The sequence below is a fragment of the Myxocyprinus asiaticus genome, chromosome 41 (genome assembly GCF_019703515.2).
Source record: "Myxocyprinus asiaticus isolate MX2 ecotype Aquarium Trade chromosome 41, UBuf_Myxa_2, whole genome shotgun sequence".
In the NCBI taxonomy this organism is placed as follows: Eukaryota; Metazoa; Chordata; class Actinopteri; order Cypriniformes; family Catostomidae; genus Myxocyprinus; species Myxocyprinus asiaticus.
Genome location: NC_059384.1, coordinates 8,808,711 through 8,830,784, shown reverse-complemented (window position 1 = coordinate 8,830,784; position 22,074 = coordinate 8,808,711). Strand labels below are relative to the sequence as shown.

The 22,074-nt window shown below is 41.0% G+C and overlaps 1 pseudogene; it reads left to right on the top strand.

Moving 5' to 3' along the window:
- The window catches only part of LOC127431694 (dihydropyrimidine dehydrogenase [NADP(+)]-like), a 198,447-nt pseudogene that overhangs the window by 79,003 nt on the left and 97,370 nt on the right, over nucleotides 1-22,074 (top strand).

Below are 22,074 nucleotides of genomic sequence, written 5' to 3'. Positions count from 1 at the left end.
GTTTTTACCACTTAGTTCATGGGGAATAAAACAAAAAACACAATAAAGCAATAGCAAGTTGCAATTGGCATGTAGAACAACAGACACAGTCCAGTGATTCGTGTTTATTTAACAAGCAAATTAGCTGAGGTGGAGCTGATCGGGCCTCATGGCGTAAAAAAATGACAAGTCCAATCGCCCAGGCTCATTAGCTTCAGCTACATGTTTATGTTTATAAATATTCCCATTTAATTGGGAGATCAAAGCGCCCCTGACTACCTCTTGCATGGCTCAAAGGGCAAATAAGTTGTGGCTCACAGATCTCTTTAGTCTGCTAATTTGATCAAAATCTCATCCTGTTTTTGCGTGTTTCACTCCCTATAAAGCATGACAGCGAGGTGGATAAGTGTTGTTCGCTCAGTGTTCCTTCATGTTTCTGTTGGTGATGGGTGTTGATCAATGAGCCAAGAGCTCTGCTTTCTGGTCTATTTGAAGTGCAGCCTACTAAATCTTAATGTCAACAATTTTAAATGCTTCATATACTTTTATTAAGAGTGCAAAATGTGTTTGTTGGGCTGTGTGTTTATAATATGTTTGAGTTGTCTCACCCAACACCCAAAGTAGACATCAAATGATCAGTTAATAAAAGCAGTTTGCTTAAGTTCAGAAATGCCTTACGTATGTAGGATCTAAAATAGTAGTTTTTTTTTTTCTTTCTCCACATTGTGCCACTTTCATTGATATGACAGTTGAGGACAGAAAATGATTCATATGTGTTTGCGAAAAATTACACAGCTCAGATTTGATCAGAGAAATTGTATATTTTATTTGGATTTCATTTGTCACACCACAGGATGATTTAAAACTAGTGGCAAAAAGGTGGTTAAAAATTGTGAAAATCTTACCTAAAACATACAATTTCCCTTATACATTTGTATAGATTTTAATATTAACTTTTGATGTTGATTAAAAAAGCTCATGGACATTTCATGCATCAACTACCTACAGATATTTAAGATTTGGCCTGGCAATAAATGTGTTGTATACTGAATCAAAGCCATTGCTGAGATCCTCAATCTAATAACAATTATGTCCAAGTGAATGTTTATCTCTATTGCTAAGGGTGACAAATATATTGCATGGTCTAATTTTCAGACTTGTTTGTTGGGTTGCGTTAAAGGAGGGAACCCACGGGCCAGCACTTGTGACTTTCCTTTGCACTCGGGAAAGTAATTGTTGAAAAGGACTAATGGCCAAGCTGACAGACAATATCCCTGTTCATTTATCAAACAGGGTTAATATCCTCTGTTCTGACTTTAATTTATTATGTCTCTTTCAGGCGAACTGATCTTAGACCCTCTTTGGAATTAGTGCCACGTTCCTGCAACAGCCTACGAAAAATAGCAGGCTTTTTTTTTTTTTTTTTTTTTTTTTTTTTTAAGTAGCTTTTTTTGTTTAATTAATATAGCAAATATAAGATTTTTTTTTTTTTTTTTTCTCGAGCTTTCTCGAAAACTACCCCTTCTGCCATTGGTTGGGCAAACAGACAGCCCCACCCCCAACTCATGCCATTGGTTGAGCCAGTGTTGCCGTGTTGAACTGGTCAGGTCATTCAAAGTTGTCTTTGCATATTATACTGAAATAGGAGAAGGTACAGTATTTTAACATAATATAAAACAATATTACAGCTTTAAATGTGCATTTTTTCCCTCTATATGTTGAGTCCAATATTTGCTATGAAGACCGTGGCTTTATCGACTGCATGAGATTCAAATCCATTTTACAGAACCAGCATTCATTTTCCATGATTCAGTGAATGTCATGCTTGCCTGTATTTTACAATTGTTACATACGGTTTTTTTTTTTTTTTTTTTTTTTTTTAAGCAGCTTGAGGCCTTGAAACTTAAAGAGCTTTTTTTTTTCTTTTTTTTTTTTTTTTTTTTTTCACTGAATTCTATTCACACAAGTTTGTGGAATGCAGGTTTGTATTGTGCTGCATAGTCTTTTCACTGAGGCAAAGAAAGTTGTCACATGGTTTAATCAAGGTTCCGGGAGTACAGATGTGTCTCTGGGACATTGTCATGGATTCAAGGTTCCTTAGATATTAAATGACAGCCATGGAGAGCGGATTACAGTAGCAGTGGAGATCTTTGTCCGAAATCTCAGCAGGCATTGATGCGTGTATATTCAGCATACACACATTCACAACTGCTTAGACACATACACTGTGGTAAATAGAGAGCTGTAATAGCTGAACAGACATTGCAATGACATCTTTCTGTTTTGTTTGAATCTGCAACATGGTCAAGAATTCATGAAACATTCTTAAGAATAAAATTCTTCTTAGTATTTTCTTATTTTCAAGCTTAAGAAAAAAGATAAGAATTATTTTACTTTTTATTTCTTATTCTTAAATGTATCCTGAGAATGTTCTTAATAGTTGTTAAGACTTGTGGTTGACAGAATTAAAATTTTTAGGTAAACTACCTCTTTTTTTTCTCCATTCTTTTTCCCTCAAACTCTCCATTTCTTTTTCCTTTTTCTTTTTCTCATGTATTACATTGGTTGGCCTGGGTATACAGAACGAGCCGTGGTTTGATTTTTCTGCCATGGCTGTTTATAATGATTAATGCCCGGACTTGGGGCCACTCAATGTAATTATGGCTCTTTGTCTGTTTTCCATCCTGCAATGACTCCAAGGGCTTCACAGATATCAGATACAGAACCAGTGCTTCAATAGAGCAAATATCATCCGCAAAAGCATATATTCATAACACCTTCTCTATTATGAAGTCGTTTCTCGTCTTTAGGTAGTGAAAGGGAGGAATTTCTGTGAATCATTTTAGCTCCCTTTATCTACTGTAAACAAAAAACAACTTAAACCAGCCTAAACTGGTTTGCTGGTTTTAGCTGGACTTCCAGCATGGCTAAGCAGTTTTTCAGCTGGTCAAGCTGGACTCTTAACATGGCCAAGCTGGTTTTCAGATATTTGTGCTGGTCTTCCAGCATGACCAGCTGACAAGTACCAAAACCTCCTCTAAATCAAACAAATCAGACCACCCTGACCATCTTAAACAGCTTAAAAACAGCTTAAACCAGCCTAAAATGGTTTTATGGTTTAAGCTGGTCCCCCAGTCTGGTTAAGCTGATTTTGAGATAGTTTTGGTCATCTCCCAGCCTGACCAGCTGACAAGTACTGAAAACCCCTCTAAGTCCAGCATACCTGACCAGCCTAAACTGGTTTGCTGGTTTTAGCTGTTTCCCCAGCCTGGCCATGCTGGTTTTTAGCTGGTCTAGCTTGTCTCCCAACCTGGCCAAGCTGGTTTTCAGATGGTTTTGCTGTTCTTCCTTCCTGACCAGCTAAAAAGTGCCCAAACCCTTTTAAATCCAGCCTGACTATCTTAATCATCTTATAAACAGCTTAAACCAGCCTAAGATGGTTTTCTGGTATTAGCTGGTCTTCCAACCTGACAAAGCTGATTTTCAGATGGTTTTGCTGGACTCCCAACTTGGCCAAGCTATTATTCAGATGGTTTTGCTGTTCTCCCTGCCTGACTTGCTGACAAGTACCCATGTAAATCTAGCAAACCTGATGAGCCTGACAATCTTAAAAGGCTAAAAAAAAAAAAAAAACATTATAAACCAGCCTAAACTGATTTTCTGGTCTTATCAAGTCTTCAAGCCTGGCCATGTTGGTTTGCAGCTAGTCTATCTGGTCTCCCAACCTGTCCAAGCTAGTTTTCAGCTGGTCTAGTTGGTCTTCGAACCTGGCCAATCTAGTTTTCAGCTGGTTTAACTAGTCCCCTGACATGGCCAATCACATTTTCAGATGGTTTTGCTGGGCTTCAAGCCTGGCCAGCTGTTAAGTTCCCAAACCCTTTTAAATCCAGCAAACCAGACCAGCTTGACCATCTTAAACATCTTAAAAACAGTTTGAAACATTCTAAGCTATTTTTCTGGTTTTAACTGGTCTCCCAGACTGACTATGCTGGTTTTCAGATGGTCTAGCTGGTCTCCAAACCTGGCCAATCTGGTGTTCCATTGGTTTTGCTGGATTCTCATCTTAGGCTGATTTAAGCTATATTTTTTTTCTTCCACCAGGGAAATCAGTGTTGCATCCCTTCTAATGCATCTCTACATCATATAAGCAACATCTGCACATCTGGTAGTTGCAGTAATTTGTCAGCAAGTTGTTCATTGTTATTCTGCATACTATAGTTATACAAATGCAACGAGCGGAGACTAATCTCGCAGATCAATTCTGGTGATGGTAGCTGTCTGGAATGCAGGCACGATCCACACAGAATGTTGAGTATTTCACCCTAATGAGTCTATAATGTCTTTAACAAGCAAGACTGATGGTGTGATTTGCATCACACTAAGGTTTTGTGTTCGAAAGAAAGGCTGGATTAAAATGACACAACTAGTAAATGTCTTTTACATCAAATATATCAGCTCAATAACCTAGCTCCCACAAAGATACACAGTGGGATCCACAAGTCTGAGACCACATTGAAAATCTGGGATTTAAAATCTAATTTAAACCTGGAAATATACTTTGTAAAATGAAAGCTCACCCCTCCCCTCCCCCCACCCCTAACCATAGTAAGGAGTCATTGGTCCCTATTTCGCCCCTACACCTACTAGGGATGCACTGATCCGATACCTGGATCGGTATCGGCTCCGATACCAAAGCTTTTAGACGGATCAGGTATTGGTCCGACGAGCCCGATCCAAATCCGATACTGTGTGTTAGTCATGTTTGTTACTGTCAAGCTCCAAAAATGACATGAAAGAACCATAAAAACACCATTAAAGCAGTTCATATGGCTTGTGCATTTTATTCAAAGCCACCTGAAGATGTGCAATAGCTCTGTGAATCACAAAAGGCTGTGTTTAATAAGAATGGTGCTGCTCTTTTGACACAAACTCAGGCGCAGGCTGGTGATGCACTCGTGGCTATTTTTTAGCCTTCACAGTGATGCGCAATATTTGAGCGCTACTCAAGAACAGCATCTCAGATGTAGATGCTCAATAGCTCGGTTCACTTATAATATGCATTTACAACGGCACTGGAGGTGCATTTTACCAGAATTTGAATAAGAAGTGTACTGTGAACTTGCCTACAAACAGACACATACAGGACTTCCTGGAGAGTTTAGAAAAAAGTGCACGATTTAAATATATTACTGTTGTATTTAAAATTTAAATTAAAAGGCAATAATAATAATAATATTAATAACAATTTATTATTATTATTATTATTATTATTATTATTAGTAGTAGTATTAGTATTAGTATTAGTATTTGTTTACAGTTTATAACAATATTTAAGTTGAATGGGTTCCAAAAAATAACTATGTGAATGAAAAGTGGACTGATGTCTTACAACTAAATTGAACAAAAAAGAGATCTGAATCCTTTAAAGTCCAGATGCAAGTTGAAACATTTTTGGGAAAAAAAGAAGAAAAAAAAAAGGCAAAAATAAAACACTGGTTTCTTTTCTACTGAAGACTTGAAGACTGGATTTACTGTTAATTTTGCAGCTATTAATTTTACCCAGTATACTAGTTAATAATAAAGTGTTTCTTAATAAGCAATACATTTATATTGAAATAATGTAGTTAGAGGTTTGTGTTTCTTTACATATTAAAGAGTACTCCCAATTAGTTCCACACAATAATGTAAAGATATTCTAAACTAATTATGCAAAAAATAAAAACAAAAAAACAATACTGGTGTCGGCTTGGGATCGGTATTGGCTGATACTGAGATTTCTGATATCGGAATCGGATCGGAAGATAAAAAGTGGTGTCGGTGCATCCCTAACACCTTACTCTAAATATAACCATACTAGGGAGTAAAAAAGGGCAAATCACTGGCACTTATATGAGCAAACAAGGGCTGCCCTGTGAACACGAAACATGATTGACACGAAGAAAGTTTTCTGATTAGCTAAACAAACGATATGACCTCGGCCCATGGACATCTTTTACCCCGCTGTTTACCCAGCCTAGGGACTTTACAGAGACAGGTGTGGTATTTCATGGCACATATTTCAGTTATATCTGACAGGTAATAGAGGCGATTTCTGCATGCCATTTCATAAAAATAAAAAAAAATAAATCACTTGCAGCAGCTTTAACTCCTTTGTACAAAAGGTCAGATTTCGTTGCTTGCATTGAAGCACACTAGATGCTCTTTGAAACATTCTCAAATCATCATGGAGTAACATGGATCACTAGGCTTTGCATCAAATGAGACATACCAAATACTAAGAAATTCTGAAATTGAATGAATTTTTAAAAGTATGTATTTTTTGTAACGCTCATAATATTATTTATAATTACAAATTAAATATAATTAATGCAAAGTAGAAGCATTTTCACTTAGGTTCTCAGACTTTTGTTCCCCACTATATGTCAGTTTTTTTTCTTTCTTTTTAAAAAAAATGAATGTCTGGACATACTGTCGCTCATGTCTATTTATTGTCTGCTTGTAACGTGGTGCTACTGTGCTGCTGTAATTCTGCTATATGTTGAATGTTTGCACCAATGTTTCCTGGAGACCTGTATTTCATTTTTCTTGGCAGATGTTTTTATCCAAAGCATCTTACAGTGCACACATTACTGAGACAGTCCCCCCAGAGCAACCTGGAGATAAGTGCCTTGCTCAAGGACACAGTGGTGGTGGCTGTGAGGATAGAACCGGCAACCTTCTGCTTACCAGTACTGTGCTTTAGCCTGCTATACCACCACCACTCCATATACTCCATATAAGCAGGATATAAGCATTTATAACAAGAAACTCCAGGAAAGATTTAACCATTCTTTCACATATTGACATCCTTTTGCTGATTGATCCATTAAATGTACTTCCTGTTTTTCCTTACAATCCAAACTGGCGGTAAAGAACTGCAAGCCTTTTCCCTGAGGTTTTGATCCCCTGAAATAAGACAATTACTGCGAGATGCTGGATCTGAATAGCAAAGCATTTGATATGCTATTAGTTCAAGCCTGTGGTTTAATGTGCGGGATTATCAGCCATTGAGCAGTATATTCCACATTTGATCTCCTCTGCATGTCTAGAGAGAGAGCAAGCGAGAGATAGATGAGAAATGGCAGCGCGCATCTTCCTCAAGATAATGAAACATGTAAGGAGAAACAAATAATCCACCGCTGCATTTCAGAGGTGGTTTTAAAACAGGCAAAAATAGGTGAAGATCGCATTGAAGTTGTGAATTATGATTTTGTAATCATACTTCCTGTGTTCTAAATACTGTAATTTGGATGCTTGTATGTATGCTGTGCAGATTGCAAAGTGAGGTCAGAGTACAGTATATGCTCATTAGTATGAGAAAGCGTGTGGTCGTGGTTTGTGATGCTAGCTTGAGTGTGAGCGTGCAGCAGTGTTGCCTGGTGCATTTTGATTAGTAGTTCTTGCATGTGTCTGCTTCTGAAAGACTGTTTGTTGTACAGGAGGATTAGGGGCCTGTTCTGCTGTGATAAAACATTGTTAGCTCAGAAGCACACATGAAATGGGGAACGAGACGAAGCCACAGTGAAAAAGCATTACTTCCTGCAGTTCCTCTACAGGTCACTGCCTGCAGATGGGAAATGGGACTCCAACAGGAAATTGTTCCGTAGACATATTAGGGGCCGTTCACACAGGATGCATTATTGTAATTCCATATTCACTGTTTTAAATAGTTTTTCTTTGTAAACGTGCTAGATGTTTTTTTTGTTGTTGTTGTTGTTGTTGTTTTCGTGTCTTGCGCCATGAGTACAGTGTTTTTCAATGTTAAAATTTGTTCTAGTATCCCAGCTTAATATGCTGGGATAGCTATACTGTAAGTAAGCCATTTGTAGGTTGATTTCACCTAAAAGTGTAACACTGTGGCTCTGTGGGATTATTAAAACATTTCTCTGTTTGTTTGTGTGGCCCCTCTGCAAATTTCCAAAATTTAGGATGGCAGGGGAACAGTCAGCATTCTTTTCTTTGTTTGTGTGGCCATCCAGTCCGACACAGCAATACTGGCTCGACTAATGGTGTGAGTTTGGTGCGGGACTATATGTTTATACAACAAATGGAAGACAGGTTAGGCTTACAAATGGAAAACTGGAATTTGTTTACAAAATGATTATTTTTGCAATTCTGTTTGGTGATGCTAAAGTCTTAGAAATTTCACACTTCAGTTTTATGATGCTGTGCATTTCACTTTTTTCTGATCATAGGAGTACGAGTTGTGCGACCCCTTAGGCTTCAAAAACCAGCACACAAGCTGGTGAGGTGTCCAGACCCATGGAGTTCTAAAGTCTAAGACCACTAGTGGGAATCTTCCTATTTTGCCTTTTTCTAGTTTAATGTAAAATGTTAATTAAAAGTTTTATTATCACCATAATGAATTAAGTATAAAGTTGAATTGACGTGAATTTCTGAATTTCTGACTATTTTGTATACCCCTTTATATGGCTTTAATTATATCATGCACTCGAGTTGGCATGGAATCCACAAGTTTGTGCAAAACCTGATGATCCAAGCTGTCCAGCATGATTTGAGATTGTTCCAAAGAGCATCTGGTGTGCTTCAATGGACATAAGGAAATCTGGCCTTTTGTAGAAAGGACTTAAAATGTTCAATGTCCTAGATATCTTGCAGAATCTTAAATATTTCTTAATTTTATTCCATTTGATGTTTATTTTTTCCAAAATCCTTAAACTTTTTTTATTGTCCGATATACATAAAGAAAAATCTTAGGTTTTTAATGTAGTCTCAGACTTTCTGACCCCACTATAGGTCAAGAAAAAAAAAAATAAAAAATCACCCACTATATAACATGTCTGTCCTTGGCAGGTTTTATCCTGTCTTTGGTTGGCCGGCAGAAGTCATGCATATTAACACTACGGTTTGTGCGGAGGAATGCATTTACGTCTCATGTCCATAGGCACTCATCTTTGGGAATCCAATTTGCATTCAGATGCATGCTGGGAAGGAGAGAATAGAACTGTGAGTGTGTATGTGTCTTATCTCTCGTCACCTGTGTGTGGCACCTGTTTCAGCATGCCAGTCCTCTCTTTTGGTTATTTTCATGGTTTCTAGTTGCTTAATATTAAACATCTTGTTGCCCTCTCGCCTGATAATCCAAAGCACTGGCAGCCAAATGTTCCCTTGTCATGGCTTCATTAAATTCAGACATACAGATTGGCCGGAGCTCAAGGGACGGCTGTGTGAATTTGCCACAGAGTCTTCACTGGAGGGCCACAATACTTTAATTAAAGGACAGGTTACGTCTTCATCAGAAATAACTCATTCAACAAATGTATATGTATATATGGTATATACATTCACTGAGCATTTTATTAGGAACATTATGGTCCTAATAAAGTGCCAGCTGTGGTCTTCTGCTGTGGTAGCCCATCCGCCACAAAGTTCGACGTGTTTCTGCTCACAACGTTCGACGTGTGATGCTATTCTGCTCACAACAATTGTGGTTATCTGAGTTACCATAGCCTTTCTGTCAGCTCGAACCAGTCTGGCCATTCTCCGTTGACCTTTCTCATCAACAAGGCATTTCCATACGCAGAATTGCCGCTCACTGGATGTTTTTTGTTTTTGCCACCATTCTAAGTAAACTCTAGAGACTGTTGTGCGTGAAAATCCCAAGAGATCAGCAATTACAGAAATACTCAAACAAGCCCATCTGACACCAACAATTATGCCATGGTCTAAATCACTGAGATCAAAATTTTTCCCCATTCTAATGGTTATTGTGAACAGTAACTGAAGCTCCTGACCTGTATCTGCTTGATTTTTATGCATTGCACTGCTACCACACGATTGGCAGATTAGATAAACACATGAATAAGTAGGTGTACATGTTTTCCTAATAAAGTGCTCAGTGAGTTTTATATATATATATATATATATATATATATATATATATATATATATATATATTTATATATTTATATATAAAATGCATTCAGAAAGTATTCAGACCCCTTCATTTTTTTTTTTTTTCACATTTTGCTATGTTTCAGCCATATGCTAAAATGGTTTAAATATTTATTTATTTTTTCACAACAATCTACACCTCATACCTCATAATGACAAAGCAAAAACCTGATTTTTGATAACTGCAAATTTATTAAAAAGAAAAAACTGAAATATCACATTGACATAAGTATTCAGACCATTTGCTATGCCACTTGAAATTTAGCTCAGGTCCATCCCATTTCTCTGGATCATCTTTGAGATTTTTCTACACTTTGACTGGAGTCCACCTGGGGCAAATTCAATAGATTGGACAGGATTTGGTAAGAAACACACCTGTCTATATAAGGTCTCACAGTTGAAAATGCATATCAGAGCAAAAACCATGCCATGAGGTCAAAGGAACTGCCTGCAGAGCTCAGAGAGAGGATTGTGTTGAGGCACAGATCTGGGGAAGGCTACAAACATTTTTTGGCTGCATTGAAGGTTCCCAAGAGCACAGTGGCCTCCATAATTCTTAAATGGAAGAAGTTTGGAACAACCAGGACTCTTCCTAGAGCTGGCCACCCGGCCAAACTGAGAAACCGGAGGAGAAGGGCCTTGGTAAGAGAGGTGACCAAGAACCCAATGGTCACTCCGGTTGAGCTCCATAGATCATGTGTGGAGATGGGAGAAGCTTGCAGAAGGACAACCATCACTGTAACACTCCACCAATCTGGGCTTTACGACAGAGTGGCCAGACGGAAGCCTCTTCTCAGTGCAAGACACATGAAAAAGCACCCAAAGGACTCTCAGACTGTGAGAAACAAGATTCTCTGGTCTGATTAAATGAAGATAGAACTGTTTGGCCTCAATTCTAAGTGTCATGTCTGGAGAAAACCAGGCACCGCTCATTGCCTGCACAATACCATCCTAACGATGAAGCATGGTGGTGGCAGCATCATGCTGTGGGGGTGTATTTCAGCAGCAGGGACTGAGGGACTGGTCAGGGTTGAAGGAAAGCTGAACGCAGCAAAATGCAGAGATATCCTTAATGAAAATGCTCAGGACCTCAGACTGGGCCGAAGGTTCACCTTCCAACAGGACAATGACTCCAAACACACAACCAAGACAACGCAAGAGTGGCTTAGGGACAACTCTGTGAATGTCCTTGAATGGCCTAGCCAGAGCCCAGACTTGAACCCAATCGAACATCTCTGGAGAGACTTGAAAATGGCTGTCCACCGACGGTCCCCATCTAACCTGACAGTGCTTGAGAGGATCTGCAGAGAAGAATGGCAGAAAATCCCCAAATCTAGGTGTGCAAAGCTTGTTGCTTCATACCCAAAAAGACTTGAGGCTGTAATCGCTGCCAAAGGTGCTTCAACTAAGTACTGAGTTAAGGATCTGAATACTTATGTCACTGTGATATTTCATTTTTTTTTTTCCTTTTTATAATGTGCAAAGTTATCAAAAATCTGGTTTTGCTTTGTAATTATGGGGTATGGAGTGTAGATTGATATGGAAAAATAAGCATTTAAAGCATTAGCATTCTGAGATGATATTCTTCTCACCACAATTGTACAGAGCGGTTATCTGAGTTACCATAGACTTTGTCAGTTTAAACCAGTCTGGCCATTCTCTGTTGACCTCTCTCAACAACAAGGCATTTCCATCCACAGAACTGCCACTCACTAAATGTTTTTTTGGCACCATTCAGAGTAAATTCTGGAGACTGTTGTGCATGAAAATCCCAGGAGATCAGCAGTTACAGAAATACTCAAACCAGCCCATCTGGCACCAACAAACATGCCATGCTCCAAATCACTGAGATCACATTTTTTTCCCCATTCTGATGGTTGATGTACATTAACTGAAGCTCCTGACCCGTATCTGTGTGATTTTAAGCACTGCACTGCTGCCACATGATTGGCTGATTAGATAATCGCATGGATGATTGTTGGTGCCAGATGTGCTGGTTTGAGTATTTCTGTAACTGCTGATCTCCTAGGATTTTCATGCACAACAGTCTCTAGAATTTACTCAGAATGGTGCCAAAACAAAAAACATTCAGTGAGCGGCAGTTCTGCGGACGGAAATACCTTGTTGATGAGAGAGGTCAACAGAGAATGGCCAGACTGGTTCGAACTGATAAAGTCAGTAACTCAGATAACCACTCTGTACAATTATGGAGAGAAGAATATCATCTCAGAATGCTATTCTGAGATGCAGGTTGGCGCAGTTTTAGCGGCACGAGGGGGACCCACACAAAATTAGGCAGGTGGTTTTAATGTTATGGCTGTGGTGTATATATATATATATATATTCTTCTAATAATGATTATTCACACTAAGGTTTATAATAGGTGCAGAAGACAAGAGGAGACCTAGGAATTCAGAATTACTACTGTTTATTTTATTGATTTTTTTCTTTTTTTATCATTGATTTTGTGACCCACTTATAGGCTAAAGCCACAAAAACATTGAAAATTGGAATCTTGTGTCATATTGCTGTTGCCAGCATTTTTAGAAAAGCAATAAGCCACTCAAGGCCATGTGTAAAGAGATTTTTTTACCATGATTAGTATAAATACCTATGGTTAAATCACTGCAACACATGCCCTCAAGTGACTAATTACTTTTATAAAATGTTGGCAACAGCAATATGATTAAAGACACCAATGTGTCTGTAATAATAAGTATTAATAATAATCAGAATAAAATTATTGCTTCTAATAATGCAGAACATTAGACTAACTGTAGGTTGTATTATAGTGGCCTAACAACATAGTAAGTAGCCACATTAACATAGATTTTAGATGACGCACGATGACGGCTATATCGGCTATTTCGAGTTGGAACAATTTGTTTTATAATAATAAAAGTGATACCAGAAAATAAATATATAAAACTGAAATATGTAATGAATAACAAAAGCTCATACATAATAAAATGAACAACTTCATATTTGGGCCACACTATTCCAAATCAAATTTATGCTAATTAGATCAAATTAGCAACAAAAGTCTCTTGTCTGCGTGGCTTGAAAACTGTTCAAATGTTGTCAAATGAAGTTTGGGTACTATTATTGTAATTGTTCTGTAAAGGCATGGGTTCTAATTAGGATATGTAAACTGTTCCCTCACACTGTTAAATGATGATGGATGGTTTATCAGAGTTTAAAGGAATAAGCTGTCACTCTCTTTTGTTTGTTCCATTGAGTTTATCAGTTTATCTACCAGGTAGATCAGCACCAAACCTGCTTGGACCAGACTGGAAAGTAATGCGAAATTCATTTAACAAGGATAAAGTTGTGATAGCCTGAATTCCTTCGCACAGTGGATCGCCTTATCAAAATGATGTCTAGTTCCGAGTCTAAACTGTGTCCATACACTCATTCCACACAGTGAGCTTAAATTTGAAAGAGTTTGGCTGTGGTCTGCAATCTGCCAAAGCCATTAGCCATTATCGGTTAACCTAATGGCATGATCCTTGCGTCCCTGCCAGCCATGCCTCTAATTTACCGTGTGGACTGATTACTGTCCAGCCAAGATGACCTGTCCTCTATGCATATAATCAGTGATGGATATTGTGGCAGTTTGGCAGGAAATCCATGGGGATCTTATGCCAAGAGATTAATTTTCATGCACAGCTTTATGTAGTACAAAGAACATCTATCATAGCTCGTGGGCACGCTGGCACCTTGTCTGCCACAAGACAAGCCAGATGTACAAAATCTAGTCAGGGAAGTGTGAGAAAAAGGAAATATTAGTGTGAACGGGTGGATGTATGACTTTGTTTTGTAATATAAAAAACCTCAGCCTTTTTTTGTGGTTCAAGTTGACCTCATTTTCCCTTCTGCACAGCAGAATTTTAAACATGTATGATTAAATATGAATTTAGCTCTACTTCAAAGCCCCCTGGTATAGGAGAAATAACACTATTGAATTTGTGTCATGCATTTCTGTAGAAAATGGCAATAATCGTCTTCTTTATGTTGTTCTACACGGAAATTATAGGCGCAGAACAATTTTATAGCAAAGGCTTCCATTGGGATGGTACAAGCCATGTGAGTGCGAGTGCTTGTGCTGACTACAGAGTAGGTCTGTAAGTATATTAATTATTAGCCATTAATTAAGGTGGAGCGAGGTCACAGACGTAAGATGAAGTCTTGGTAAATCCAAACCTGTCTGCACCAATTGCTTCATTTTTTTTCCTTGCAGTATTTAATGACCAATGTGTCTCCACGCACTGTGCGTGGAACGACCTCCCAGGCAGGGCTCCTTTTTCAACATCGAGCTGATCAGTGAGAAGACCGCTGACTACTGGTGCTAAAGCATGAAGGAACTCAAAGCTGACAATGTAAGTTGCAAAAATGTCCCTATTACATGACTTATGTGCTTTTCACACTTGAAACTGTTAAAGGAATATTCTGGGTTCAATACAAAGTTGTCAGCATTTGTGGCATAATGTTGATTACCACAAAAAATAATTTCAACTCATCCATCCTTTTCTTTATAAAAATTAAAAAACTAGGTTACAGTGAAGCACTTACAGTGGAAGTGAATGGAGCCAATTTTTGGAGGGTTTAAAGGCAGAAATGTGAAGCTTATAATTGTATAAAAGTACTTACATACATATTTTGTTAAAATTAGTGTATTATTTGAACTGCAAAGTTGTTTAAATTGTTGTTTTACGGTCATTTTATGGTTTACGGTGTTACATCGTCATGGCAACAAAGTTGTAAAATTGGATATAACTTTACACAGACGAGGTTAGTTAGCCATTTAGCACATTATAAAATCATGTCAACACACTTGTTGTTTGCATGTTGTCTTGCGGCTATACTTTTTAGCATTTATGGATTGGCTCCATTCAATTCCATTGTAAGTGCTTCAACCCAGATTCTTTTTTTTTTTTTTTTTTATTTTTTAGAAAAGGAGGGACAATTTGAAATATGTTTTTGTAGTAAACAACATTATGCCACAAATGCTGTCGATTGAGCTTAACTTGTATTGAACCAGTAATATTCCTTTAAGATAGGTTTATTTTAAACCGTCTTAATGTAATCCTGGGTTATTTTTTTTAATATATTTCACACTATTAACACCTGTGACATCTGCATTCTGTTTCAGTCGTTACGCTGCATCTAGCTTTTTTTATTGCAAGAACACGTTCAGTCTGAATGGCCCCTAGCACCACATCTTTCCTTATTGTATACCTTTGGCATCGGAATACATCACAATAAAAGCAGTACTAATGCCCTGTATAAAATACCAAGTGTGAAATGGAATTTCGGACCAATGAAAATTCGCCGTGGGTGGCCCCAATAGAACATCATGTCAAAAATAAAAACCAAGCATCCATCAAAATATTCTGACGCATACTGCTGTTGGCGGTCACAGCTCGTTTGGACAAAAACTCAACATATATGAGATGTGATTTTCTGCTTGACACTTTATCAAGCAGTACCTAGTTATAACAAGGTGTAAGACAGAAATAAGAATATTTGAACAACTCAAATTTAGAATTCATCGACTTTAAACAGAGCAGCTGCTGTTGGTGTTATTTCTACATGAATGAACATCAATAAGCTCTTTGTCATAACATGTTGAGAACAGAATATTGTAATTTCTAATCTCATTCTCACAATATATGGGAGGAGGTCTTCGTCTTTGGTGAAATCCACATGGGACTTTCTGTGGTAGCTAGTTATTTTCAATTGTTCCTCTGTGGTTTGGCTTTCAAGTCATAAAATTTGAATATGATTTCAATATTCATTTTTCATTGTTCTATTTATTATTCATAGTAATGTGATCCTCATGTTTGTTAATGAAATCCAAATATTTATGATGTGAGCTTACTCCATCCATAAGTATTTTTATTATTATTATTATTATTCTGCCGTCGTATTGATACATCAGGAGCAGCATATGCTTACTGAAATTACAAAACGACAACTCATTTGTTCACTTCTAAGATTCTGTACCTTGGTTGCTTTTTGTACTCAAGAAATATGAAAGGATTAATTGATTTCTGCAGGACTTTGTGACAGCAATCATGGGGTTGCACTAATGGAAGTGATGCCCAGCATTCACTGGGGCGGCTTTTGTAATGAGGATGAAAGCAGCAGAGATGTATCGGTTTGCTCTGAAACAAGGTGCAGAGAGATGAGAGAGAGAGAGAGAGAGAGAGAGAGAGAATCTCCTTTTAAGAACCCTGACTGAGCTGAGATATGCTTTGCTCCTTTAAAACTTCATTAGAACAAAAGACTGAATGCATATTTGTGTATGTGTGTCTTAGATCTAGCTTTGTGAAGGGATTTTGTTGATGATTTCTGTAATTCAGACTGTCTATTTTAATCATTTTAAAACATTAGGCATATATAATTTGCAAATGCAAATATAAGACCACGATTAACCAATCAGAATTGACCTCTCTCTCTCTCTCTCTCTCTCTCTCTCTCTCTCTCTCTCTCTCTCTCTCATATATATATATATATATATATATATATACAGCTCTGGAAAAAATTAAGAGACCACTGCAAAATTATCAGATTCTCTGGATTTACTATATTTATAGGTATGTGTTTGAGTAAAATGAACATTTTTGTTTTATTCTATATAGTACTGACAACATTTCTCCCAAATTCCAAATTAAAATATTGTCATTTCAGAATCAGAATCAGCTTTATTGCCAAGTATGCTTACACATACAAGGAATTTGTCTTGGTGACAGGAGCATTTATTTGCAGAAAATGACAACTGGTCAAAATAACAAAAAAGATGCAGTGTTTTCAGACCTCTATATACAAGGAGCTGGTATGCAACCACTCATTCAGGTTATGTGCTGAGGAGCCGAGATAAGGTCCCGGCCATTTCAGCAGGTAGTTCAGCGTTGTGGCAAGAGGGACACAACAGCTCGTTCCCTCCATCAGGGAACGGAGGTTATGAAAGTAACCATGACGTTCCCTATCTGTCACTCACTCGACGTTGTGTTGATGTAGTGACACTAGAGGTCCCTATAAAAAACGCCACAACTAACTGAACTGTGTTACGTGAAGTGGCGGTGTGTGACAGGCAGACTGCTGTGTGCCTCGTAGCCAGCACACCAGGCCATCATGTAACCTCCCCCAATGTTCTTTATGAGCATCGAACAGTCCTTCAGGAACAAGTTGACTGCCCAATGAATAGGTGGACAGGCTAGCCCAGCCGAGGCCTCTTTTCCTTCTCTTTTCTCCCCAAACAGAGTGGAATTATTTAACTGACTGGGAGCCCTAAGTGTCTACATCGGGGGGGTGTCACTCCCAAAGGGAAGACACCACGGAGACCACACACTGCCCAAAAAGGGGGGGGGGGGGTATTTTGAGTGGAAATACGTCACATGGTCTTTACCAAGCCTTGTCGGAAGTATGTCGTGTGGAGAGGTCCCATGGTAGGTCCTACCCAAAGGGGGAGGAGTTTCTACAAAGCATGGTGACCGGGGGCAGAGGTACCAACAGGTAAACAATTTTGCAGAAAATATCTCATGGGGTTGCCTTCGGGGGAACCAGCACATGCGGAGAACCTACCTCAGTACAGGGCCTCATTAGCGCACTTACTGAGCCGGTAGCGAGTTTCTCCACAAACTCAACTACCACAGGGCTAAGGAGGAAAGTCATCCAGGGATAACAGTCTGTGAACACTACTGGGAGTCAAGAGCGCATGTCTTCCCCTCATGGGAGGGGAAAGGTGCTATGCGCAAGCGGTACACCCGGCCAGTTGTCCTGGAACTTACCTGCTTGTGCCTGCCACTACTCGGGACAAGACCGGCTCAACCCGGAGATTGTAGAACCTCGCAAAGGTGTTGGGTGCTGCCCAGCCCGCTACTCTGCAGATGTCTGCCAAAGAGGCGACACTGGCCAGGGCCCAGGAGGCCGCCACACTCCTGGTAGAGTGGGCTCGTAACCCCACAGGGGGTGGCACGTCCTGAGCCTGATATGCCATCGTGATGGCGTCAATGACCCAGTGGGTGATCCTCTGTTTGGAGACAGTGCTTCCTTTCCACTGTCCACCAAAGCAAACAAAGAGCTGCTCGGAGCTTCTAAAGCTCTGCGTGTGATCCAAATAGATGCGTAAAGCTTGCACCGGACACAGCAATGCCAAGACTGGGTCTGCCTCCTCCTGGGGCAGTGCTTGCAGGTTCACGACCTGATCCCTAAAAGGGGTTGTGGGAACCTTGGGCACATAGCCCGGTCGGGGTCTGAGGATCACGTGAGAGTAACCCGGACTGAAATCCAGGCACGATTCCCTGACAGAGAACGCCTGCAGGTCCCCTACTCTCTTGATGGAAGTGAGTGCAGTCAGGAAGGCAGTCTTCAAAGAGAGTGCCTTAAGCTCATCTGACTCCAAGGGCTCAAAGGGAGCTTCCTGTAGACCCTGAAGGACTATAGAGAGGTCCCACGGGGGGATGAGGCATGGTCTAGAGTGGTTCAACCTCCTAGTGCCTCTCAGGAACCTGATGATCAAGTCATGCTTTCCCAAGTACTTACCATCTACCACATCGTGATGAGCTGAAATAGTGGCTACATACACCTTCAAGGTGGAGGGGGACAGCCACCCCTCCAACCTCTCCTGCAGGAAGGAAAGCACCGATCTGACTGCGCATCTCTGGGGGTCTTCGCATCGGGTAGAACATCACTTAGCGAACAGACGCCACTTCAAGGCATACAGGCGCCTCGTAGAGGGAGCTCTAGCCTGAGTGATCGTGTCTACCACCGCGGGCGGTAGGCCACTTAAGTCCTCCATGTCCCATCCAAGGGCCAGACGTGGAGATTCCAGAGGTCTGGTCACAGGTGCCAGATGGTGCCCCATCCCTGAGAAAGAAGGTCCTTCCTCAAGGGAAATCACCGGGGGGGGCTGTCACGAGGAGTGTGAGATCCGAGAACCATGTCTGGGTGGGCCAGTAGGGTGCTACTAGGATGACTTGCTCCCCATCCTCCCTGACCTTGCACAGGGTCTGTGCAAGTAGGCTCACTGGGGGAAACGCATACTTGCGTAGTCCAGGGGGCCAGTTGTGTGCCAACGCATCTATACCGAGAGGTGCCTCGGTCAGGGCGTACCAAAGTGGGCAGTGGGAGGATTCCCAGGAAGCAAACAGGTCTACCTGTGCTTGACTGAATCGACTCCAAATCAGCTGGACCACCTGAGGGTGGAGTCTCCACTCTCCCCCGAGGGTAACCTGACGTGACAGCACGTCCGCTGCGGTGTTGAGTTCACCTGGGACGTGAGTGGCTCGTAGCGACTTGAGGCGCTACTGACTCCAGAGGAGGAGACGGTGGGCGAGTTGTGACATGCAATGGGAGCGTAGACCATCTTGGCGGTTGATGTATGCTACCGTCGCTGTGTTGTCCATCCGGACCAACACGTGCTTGCCCTGGATCAACGGCCGAAACCTCCGCCGCTGAGGATGCCATATGCCCCAGGAGCCTCTGAAAGTATTTCAGTGGAACCACTGTTCTCCATCTGAATGCCTTCAGACAGTTCAGCACCGAATCTGAACGCTTGTTCATGAGGCACGCTGTCATCGAGATTGAGTCCAACTCCAAACCGAGAAAAGAGATGCTCTGAACCGGGGAGAGCTTGCTCTTTTCCCAGTTGACCCGAAGCCCCAGTCGGCTGAGGTGCCAAAGCACGTGGTCTCTGTGTGCGCACAGTAACTCTCGAGAGTGAGCTAGGATCAGCCAGCCATCGAGATAGTTGAGGATGCGGATGCCCACTTCCCTTAGCAGGGCATCCGCGTTCTGCCATCGAGGGTAGCGAGAGTGGGGGAGCTGAAAGATCGGGAACGGGCAGTAAAAGGTGCCTCCCATGATCTTGTCAGCTCCTCATGCACTTCCGGGAAGAAAGGAATGGGGGTGGGGCGCGGCTGTGAGCAGTGCCCCGAGCCCAGGAACCAATCATCGAGCCACAAGGGTTCCGGGGAGAGTGGAGGGTTCCACTCTAGCCCGACACTCGCGGCCGCCCGTGAAAGCATGTCCATCATTTCCGCGTCACCCTGGGACTGGGTGACCATTCCCGAAGGAGGAAGCCCAGTCGAAGCCTCTGCGTCTGACTGGACGAGCCCGCTCTCCAATGCTGCGCTCGATAACTCATCCTCTTCCCGGGCTCTGAACGAGGGGTCGAACTCGCCCTGAGACAAGCCGGCGATCTCGTCCGAGCACGCGACCGGGGCAAGCGAGCGTGCTGGGAAATGGGAGGTCCGTGGGGGGATACCCGGCGGAGGTGGTCCCATTGAGGTCCCCAAATCGCCCCCAGTGTTAACCGGCATGGGCTCATACCCATAGGTAGATGGACCGAGGCCGGGAGACGCTGGGGTGGCTTGCTTTCTTACGAATGCAAGCTGCGACCGCAACATTGCTATGGTCATGTTCTCGCAATGAGGACATGATCCATCCACAAACGATGTCTCCGCGTTAGCAGCACCCAGACATGTAAGACAGCGATCGTGGCTGTTGGAAGCGGAGAGATAATGACAGCAACCATACACACAAATGGAAAGGCATCTTTAAAAAGACGCATATTTAAAAAGACATTCCGTGCGTGCCGCTCTTTCAGAAAGAAAATATAATCTATTAGAATATACTCTTTTAAATGTTCTGCCGAAGCGTCCAGGGGCTTTCTCTGCAAACCACAGATGCAGAGGGGGAGAAGCCGCTTAAATGCTCCGTAAGATCCAGCAGAGAGAGGTGAATGAACTCGGCGGATGAATTCAGTTCAATGAATAGAACCGCTCGGCTCCGAAGAGAAAATCTGAACAAGTCGTTGCATACCAGCTCCTTTTATACCCGTATGTCTGGGGGAGTGGCATGCAAATTCCACTCGCAAATTCTCATTGGCCTTTTAAAAATAGATTAGATGTGTTTATGGCTCTCAAGAGTGACCACTAGTGTCACTACATCGACATAATATCGAGTGAGTGACAGATAGGGAACAAGTTCATATTCATTTTAAACAACACAATACTAATGTTTTAACTTAGGAAGAGTTCAGAAATCAATATTTGGTGGAACAACCCTGATTTTCAATCACAACTTTCATGCATCTTGGCATGCTCTCTACCAGTCTTTCACATTGCTGTTGGGGGACTTTATGCCACTCCTGGCGCAAAAATTCAAGTAGCTCGGCTTTGTTTGATGGCTTGTGGCCATCCATCTTCCTCTTGATCACATTCCAGAGGTTTTTAATGAGGTTCAGGTCTGGAGATTGGGCTGGCCATGACAGGGTCTTGATCCAGTGGTCCTCCATCCACACCTTGACTGACCTGTCTCTGTGGCATGGAGCATTGTCCTGCTGGAAAAACCAATCCTCAGAGTTGGGGAACATTGTCAGAGCAGAATAAAGCAAGTTTTCTTCCAGGATAACCTTGTACATGGCTTGATTCATGCATCCTTCACAAAGACAAATCTGATTTTGTCCAGAAAAAAATAAATAAAAAAATTAAGGGATAGTTAACCCAAAAATGTTGTTCCGTAGCCATATGACTTTCTCTCTTTTGTGTAACACAAAGAGAAATGTTAGGCAGAATGACAGCCTCAGTCACCATTCACTTTCTTTGAATGCAAAAAAAAAAAAAAAAAGATGCAAAGAAAGGTAAACGAGGACTGAGGCTAACATTCTGCCTAACATTTCCTTTTGTGTTCCATGGAAGAAAAGAAAGTCATACAGGTTTATAAAAATATGAGTGTGAGTAAATGATGACAGAATTTTCATTTTTGGGTGAACTATCCATTTCATTTTGCTGCCCACCTTCAAACCTCATCAGAATGCAGCTATGGTCAGTGTGTGTGACTGAAAATTCTGACAAATTGTGATCATTGCTTCCATTTTTTCCCTGTTATTAGGAAATGGTTACAGTACAGCATTAGGAAATTGGCGGGAGTCATCGCTTCACATCGCCTCCAGGTGACTGATCTCCATGGAGACACATTGTTAGAGTGTAAGGTGGGTTTAGAGGTGGACACTGGGAGGAAAGTTATTGAACTTATAACCAGGTAATCCCCCAGTCCTGTCCTCCAAACCCGCAGCCTCTGCGCCTGTTAATGTTACGCTCCGGAGGGGGGGCTCAGGGTGGATTGGTGTTAATA